This window comes from Vicia villosa, linkage group LG1 (assembly GCF_029867415.1).
Source record: "Vicia villosa cultivar HV-30 ecotype Madison, WI linkage group LG1, Vvil1.0, whole genome shotgun sequence".
Classification (NCBI taxonomy): domain Eukaryota; kingdom Viridiplantae; phylum Streptophyta; class Magnoliopsida; order Fabales; family Fabaceae; genus Vicia; species Vicia villosa.
In genome coordinates this window covers 208255078-208263517 of record NC_081180.1, presented here as the reverse complement: position 1 = coordinate 208263517, position 8440 = coordinate 208255078, and the positions used below count along the sequence as shown (strand labels likewise).

At 29.7% G+C, this 8440-nt stretch overlaps 1 pseudogene; it reads right to left on the bottom strand.

Annotated features, from left to right (window-relative positions):
• Positions 1-653: 653 nt before the first annotated feature.
• LOC131593917 (GDSL esterase/lipase At5g45670-like) lies at positions 654-4249 on the bottom strand (annotated as a pseudogene).
• Positions 4250-8440: the final 4191 nt, after the last annotated feature.

The following is an 8440-nucleotide window of genomic DNA, read 5'->3' as shown; positions in this document are numbered from 1 at the left end:
TAAGTTCGGTGATGTTTTAAAATTCTATTGATTAAAATGAAAGCTTTGTAAAAAAATTAAAAAACTCAATATACAAAGGTTTTATCCTCTGTTGTAATTTAAAACTGAGGTAAAAGTTGTCAATCTACTCCCTCAGTTAAGAAACATGCTCGGAAACGCGTTGCTGGCTTGAAAAGAAAAATATATAATTTTTGAGGATTGAACTCATATCTTAGATTTCCCATTAGGTAGCAAATAATATGGATTAATATTACACACTTTCCATGACACGCTTTTTACTTTGCAAACAAAACCACATTGAAATCCCTTCACTAACTGAGATAATATCACTTATTCGCAATAATATTGGTAACAAGGATATAATCAAACTTATTGGTGGCCTCACCGTTAAGTTGAAATCAGGAAAAGTTTATTTATAAAAGAAAGAGATCTATGTGGTTTATCTTAGAGATGATATTAGAAAAGGATATACTAACTTAATTTTAAAAAATTATAATTATACCGAATAAAATTAGTTACTCTATTAATTAACATGTTTGTTTAAAATATGTCAAAAAAGAGAAACCAATGGTATAATTTTATTTCAACTTGTTTTGTACCGTCATATTCAACCATTTTTTCAATTATGATAAAACAAAATAAATTTGAACCCAATGAGACTTGAATATATTAAAGATACAAACAATATTACAATGAAAGGGAAACAATTCCAACATCAAAACACTCCATCAAGACAACATTAAGGACTAGGACATCATCCCTAATCTTTTTTAGGCAATATGATTGCTTATTGACTGAAAAGAAACACGACTGCTTATTGTTCACACACGAAATTATATAAAGATACAATTCAAACTAAGTCTCCTTTTCATAAATGAACTGAGCAAGTTTGTTGATATCCATTGGATAAGTCACATCTGGATAAGAACTGCTATCATACGAAGCTAATGCAACAAGGTTGTTCACGGCTTCTGTGGGGTGAATTCCATCAAAATAAACATATTCATTCCTATCGGTGCATGGTATTGAATCAGGAAAACAAAATCCATTATCCTTCGTCGGACAACATGAAGCATTTGTAACAGTAAAACCTAAAACACAAACGATCATTGGCATTATTGATAATATTTAAGAATCAAAATAATAGGTATTTTCATTTGTTTCATTATTAATATTAAAATATGAAATGAAAATAATTAAAATGTTTACCAACTGAGCTGTCTAGGGTGATTGCAGTGGTATTTATGAAGATAGTTTTGGAAAAAATTCGCAAGGCATTGAATTCATCCACAAGAGATCTAAGCTTTTGACTAAATATTAATGCAGCAGCATTCTGTTCTTCAACACATGATCCATTAAGTTTCCCCTCATTAGCAATCTCAAGCGGAGCACAACCTATGTTATCCAACCCAACTAGCACGAGTTTACTTGCCCAAGTCTTATGCAAAACCTGTCCGCCAAAAATACCAATTTATTTAAAACATTTAAATTATCATTGGCAAGTTTATATCATTGAATTTTATATACAATTTTAGTACATATACCTGTAGATAAAAGGATAATTCGACGATAAGAGCTTGAGCATATTGTTCAGGGTTATAGATGCTACTTGTTGGATAGAGATCGGGTTGAAAATAATTTAGTGCGTAATCGTTGGTGCCTATATATACATAATACAAGCACTTTGACAAATGATTTTGGGCTTGTCGCAAACCGCCAAGCTTGGCAACAATTCTGGACACTGTGATTATGTGATTTTGTAACTGTAATCCCAATGCGATATTATTAATCTACATAAAAATTGCATTACACTACATTAGTGACATTCATTATCTTTGAAAATATGAATATGTCACCAAAACATAATAATCATAAAACATACCAAAAATTAATTATATATATGGTGTCCAATATAAACCCTTAATGATGAACAAATATAATATATTATTTAAATTTACTATGAATAATAAATACCGCTCTCAATTATATAGAGAGATGAACCATTAAATACCGCTGTTCTTTTTCCTGTTTCGTAACGAATTCCAGCCGAACTAGAATTTCTTAGTCTAGTTTTATTATCTCTTTTATTTTACAGTTTTTATTAGTTTTGTTAGGGTTCCAAATCAACTTCCTAACATTGGTGCTTTCATTCCTGAACTTCAATCCCTCCATGGCATATTGTTACTACAACCATCCATTTTCTCCTTCATGCACTCACTCACATTATTCCACTACAGCAACAATTTCTGCCCCACCATTCATAAACCCATTTCCTGCATATTATTATCCAACCTCATATCCTCCATTTTCAACCTTTATTCCTTACACCCCATACATAACATACCATCAACAAGAACCCATAGTTTCTGCTCCACCTCAAGAACTATCATCATCTCCAAATTTCCTTTCACAGCCCGAAACACTTCAGCAGTTAGAAATTCTAAAACAATATATAACTGAGACTCATGAAATCTCAAACAGATCTAGAGAGGAGTTGAAAGAACAACTCCAAAATCTTTCTGATTCATTCAAAAAAACACATGAAAAATGGAAAGAGCAAAAAAAAGTAGCAGAAAATTTTGATTCCCTGAGATTTTCTCCGGCGAGATTTCTTGCTTCTTCTCCGGCAGCATCTTCGGCGATGACGTCAGATCCGACAACTCTTCCGACAACAAATTTGATGTCATTTCGGGCAACAACTCCGGCGAGTGTTCCGACACCTTCTCCGGAGAAATATCTGTCATCATCTCCGATATCATCTCTTCTGACGAAACCTTCAGATTTGCAAATGCCTTCGGCCATACCACCATACCAGATTTTTTTTCAAGAAGTTTTGTTCACTGATATGTCTCCAAAATCATCTCCGGCACCGCCTCTCTGGCCAAAGCTATGTCAAAAAGTATCATTTATACTTCCGACACTGTTGCCACCTCCAAAACCACCAGATCTACAACATCTATGGAGAGTGAATAATATAATTTTCTGTTTCAATTTTTGGAGTTCTTCTTGGAATAAAAATAGAGAGAACATGTTAGTTTTATTTGCAGAAGAGAAAAAGAAGATGGAGAAAGAAAGAAAAGTGGAAAAAAGAGAACTGTACTCAATTTTTATTACAGGAAAAAAAAAGTTGGAGATGAGTGAAAGAAGAAAAAGGGGTTCTGTTTCTAACAAGAAAAGAGAAAACTCCATACAAAATTTCTCTCTCCAATTTCATATGGTCTCTTCAATTTCATTTGCGACAAAAAATATCTATTCTTTCAATGCCAGCTATCTTTTTTATTCAAAAGAAAATGAACGTGTCAATTCAATGTCAATTCAATGCTATCCTTTTTCTCCACTAACCTGTACTCCACCTCACCTCCTTATTATTAGTACTAGTATGTCCTCCATTTCCTTATCATTTCCACTATAACCACACCCATGAAATACTTGTCTCCCACTTTCCATTCATCCTTTCATTTAGTTGTTTTTCTAGCTCAAAAAATATATATATTATATGTGAGGGAAAAAAAAAAAACTTATATTAGTGTTATTTTAGAACCTTGAGGACAAGGTTCAAGTGGACCCCGCGGCAATGATAGAGGAGTATAATAGTACTATTATTTAGTAGTATTATTAGTATTATTGTTATTATTATTGGGCTTTTAGTAGTGTATGGGCTTTTATATTATTAGTATCCATTAATAATGTTATATAATGTAGTCTCATAGAGACATTGGAGATATCAATGAAAAGAAATGAAGTTTAATTTTTATAGCTTAGTTTTATCTTTCTCTTAGTTTTACAGCTTTTCATAGTTTTATTAGGGTTAGGGTTCTAGCTTCTTAACAGTTAACACCTTTGAGAATATCATAGCCAGTAGTATTTGCAAAAGGTGGGATGAATTTCTTAAATCCAAGTAGTTCGCCTACATCAATTAACAGCAAACGTTAGCTTGTCTTCCTAGTGCAAATAATTTGTTACCAATTATGTCAACTTTGGTTCTTCCATTGGTAGCTCTTCCGGTTGGTCCTGTTGGAAAGTCGATACCGAATGGCAAGTAATTGGCCTTTGCAGTGGTTTTAATATAGTTGTTGTTTCCACTGTCAGAGAAGGAGTCTCCAAATATGAATAGGCAAGGCACTTGAGATGAACCAACACAATGCTGCATGTTGCATGCAGCCAAGAAAACAAGATACAAACCAAACCATGTTTTAGTCTCGCAAGCCATTTCTCTACGTAGAAAAAAAAGTATGATATAGGAAAATGAGAAATGGCAAGTGTGTATTGACCTTACAAAATGTAGGGTATATATAGGAAAATGGGTATATGATATTACAATTATAGTACCAATTATTTGTTTTTTTCTTAATGAAAACAAATTGAAGTGTCCCAATTTTTTAAAAGCATTTTAACAGAAATAAAGAAATTCAATGTTTGAGGAGAGAAATCCACTAATTTTTTCTCCTAATTGTTAAAATATTGGAATTTAAATTCTTAGAACTTATGTCACCATGTAATTGAAAAAATTTGTTTCCAAGTTATTTCGCATACAGTGAATAAATGCAAGTTTTATGTGATGTGAATTTGAAATTTTAGAAGTAATGAAATAGTATTTTTTTTGTTTTGTTTAGTAAAATACTAGAATTTTAATAAAATATTATTGTTTAAAGCCTCTTAAAAGTGTGTATAATAGTTTGGATGATAATGACATATAGAATAAAAAATAAGCTCGATTTAAAGTTTGTAAATACAATAGTAAATAAAATCATAAATAAATGATTATATTATTAAAAAAAAGTTATAAATAAAATAGTAACTAAAGGGAAAAAACTTTTGGCGGGTGCTATCCTGCCGATTCGGTAGAAAACGAGGTGAACATGAATTTTGACCTCTCACTTCTAAGTAGGTTCGTCCTACCACATGCCGATTTTGGACACACTTAAATGAATAGGCCTAAATGGGATGTAATAGAGTTTGACCAAACTCATCCTTACAAAACCGGTTGGTAAGGTGAAGAGTGTCACTTTATATAATCTCTTTCAATGCTCTATCTTCAACCAATGTGAGGCTTGACTTTAGGACCTTCCTAATACACCCCCTCATGCCCAACATTCTTTTTGTACTTGGTGCGTGAATATTAACGGTGGGCGGCCCATGATCCGATCGATAGGCTCTGATACCTTATTAGAGTTTGACCTAACCCTTCCTTACAAAATTGGTTGGTAAGGTGAAGAGTGTCACTCTATATAAACTCTTTCAATGCTCTATCTCCAATCACCGTAAGACTTAACTTTAGGATCTTCCTAATAGGACGGGCCGTCCACCTTTCCACCCCTAAATTCTATGATAAATTAAATATTATTTACTAAAATACATTTATTAATACTTTCCCCATCACATAAAAATCAATTTTTTAAAATTCTTTTCCTTATTCAAAATAATTGTAATATATATTTACTTTTCATTTTCCTCTTTTACATTTAATAATTGGAATATACATTTCCTTTGCTTTTTTCTTTTACCTTTCCTTTTACTTTTCCTTTTCATATTTAAAATAATTGTAATATAAAACAATTGTAATATAGTTTCTTTTCCTTTTCCTTTTTTACATTTAACATCAATTTTCACAATAATATACATTTATCTGGTTTTTTTATAAATTAACATATTTCTCCACTATTTTACAAAATACTCATGTTTCAAATAAAAAAACTTAAGATGTTTAACACAAGTCAGTTAATTTGGCGCATGCAATAAACATTTTAGAAGGAAATTCAAGTGAGATGCTGCCTCCTATAGACCATGCAAGTCAGTTTAAATGAATTTTTTTCTAGGACATCTTTTGTAATTCATTTCACCGGTGGCTACCTAAACCTACAAAACTAAAATATATTATTTAGATTTAATAACTACAAGTAAGTAATTAAAAATAAGGGTTAAATATATTTTTGATCTTTATAAATATTTCAATTTTTAATTTTAGTCTAAATTAAAAAAATAATATATGTTAGCATCTACAAAATTGTTATGCATGTAATTTTAGTCTCTCCTATTAAACTAATGTGTATTTTTGAATGATTATTTTGAAGACATGTTTACAACGTTATAAAAATTTCCTCTAAAAAAAGAAACTAAAAATTTGATTTCTAAGTCGAGATTTTTATTACTTTTATCATTATTTTTCGAAATTTAAAAAATTCATATTTAATTCTTCTTGTTTTAAAAAATTTTAAATTTTGGTAAAGAAATGTTTTATTGTATTCTAAACATGTATGAAAAAAATTACTCAAAAATTTGAAAGTTTAAGGTAATTAAACCGTTTTTAAAATTTTAGAAAATAGTAACTGGGTTGAGCTATGCGTCTGATTTTTTTTGTTTGTAATAAAGTATTTAGAAAAATAGTGGAGAAACATGAATATTTGGATTTTTTTTTTTGGAAAATATGATTATTTTAAAAAAATAGTAATTTTACAAAAAAACATAACTATAAATAATAAATGATGAGTTTAATTGTTATGCTCTGTCAATGAATCTCAACCACTCGATTATATTATTTTTTTAAAAATCAAAATAGAAGTCAAATACTTCCAACAAATTAACGGCTGTGATTCACTGAAGGTATAAAAGTTTTTTACGGTGTATTCCAATCAAATTTTTTTATAAAAATTTATAATTTGATACATTTCACTTTAATTAACTATTTTACAACATTTTAATACAGCGAAAGAATAGATTTTAACACAAAGGATAACCGAGAAGATTAACGATAAAATAATCCTCACTACACACGAAATATACGTGAGTAAAAAACCCACCTGAGTAAACATTGGATAATGATAAATTGCTCATATTATTCATATTTCTTTAACTAAATAAATTAATAAATGACAAGGTTTGGTATCATTTTAATATATAGAAATATTATTTAAAATGTTGAGAAAAATATGATTATTATCCTATACATCATCCTTAACCTCAATTTGATGAGCACATTAATGTGTGCACTATGCTGCTGGTGAAAAAATTAGATATGGACAATGGAATGTCTTAGGGACCATTCATAAGCATTGCAAGTGGTCCATATATAGATGCAAAAAATCGAATAAAGTTAGAGGGAAATTTATGATAAGAATAAGATGAAGCAATGGAACACTTTTCTTATTGTTATATTTTGTTGCAGTGAAGTCGTTATCCAAACTTGCATATATTAAGGCATATTTGTTTCGACTTTAAAAAAATGGATTGTTTCTTTGTAATTTTGAAAATAGATTTTTCAAAACCGTTTTTTAAAATAGTATAAATTTTTTTATATTAGTTTTTTCTAAGATAAAACACTAATTTTAGACATCCTAAAACATAAACACAATTATTGAAGAATAAAATTTAGCCAAAATCGCAATTTCTTCAAAATGTTGTATTTCAAAAATGATTTTTATGAAAATTTATTTGAAATAGCTTCAAAATTAAGTGATTTATTGAAATTTTGATATCCAAATTTTTTCCCATAAATTGATGAAATACCTAAAATCACATATTAAGAATAACTATTCAAACAAAATTTTCATTTAAAGGTTTTATAAAAAAAAAATTCGCAAAATTACTTAACACTATAAAAATTATTTCTAAAAAAAGTCAAAACAAACAGGCCCTTAATCTCAGTTTTTTAATAGCTTCATGTTTATAAACTATAAGATGACATAAATACCTTGTAATTCAGAAGCTTTTGTATGTACTTTATTACCTCAGCATTTGGATAAAAGTTAAGTAGCCAAAAAAACTAAGAATAGAAGACAACCTATACCATAAAATAAAGTAAAGAATATCCATTACTTGTATTACTGGATTTCAATGATGAATGAGAAAAGAGGACGAGCATGAGGTTTCAAACACCCAAAATGTTCTTTCTTCTAACAAAATCATGTTAAATACTAACCCAATCTAACAAGATTATTTTTAAGTTTAAATGCATTTTTGTCTCACTATTTTGATGTTTTTAAACCTTTAGTCTTCCTATTTTAAAATTCAATTTTTTAGAGCTTGACTTCATTTGTGATTTTGTTGGTTTCCCTCTAATTTTAGTGATGAGTAAGTTATAAAATTTGTTTTTTTTTTTTAGGAAGCAAGAAATCCAATAACGGGAGAACTAAGGGTTCTCCAACCCGAATACAAACAAAAAAGGAGTGGTCCAAACAAGAAAATTACATACCAATTACAATTACGAGAGAAAATAAATCGGCTCCTTACAAAACTCGTAAAAGGAGTAATTGGAGTGAGTAATATTCCCACAAAAAGACCACTTCCAAACCGTATATTTAATATTCCAAACGGTATTGTTGACATTCCACGGATCGTTCCGGAAACACACGCCGTTTCTAACCAACCAAATAACCCAACAAGTGGCTAACCAAACAATCCCCAATTTCCTAACTTTCACCATATTCACATCAAAAAAGGAATG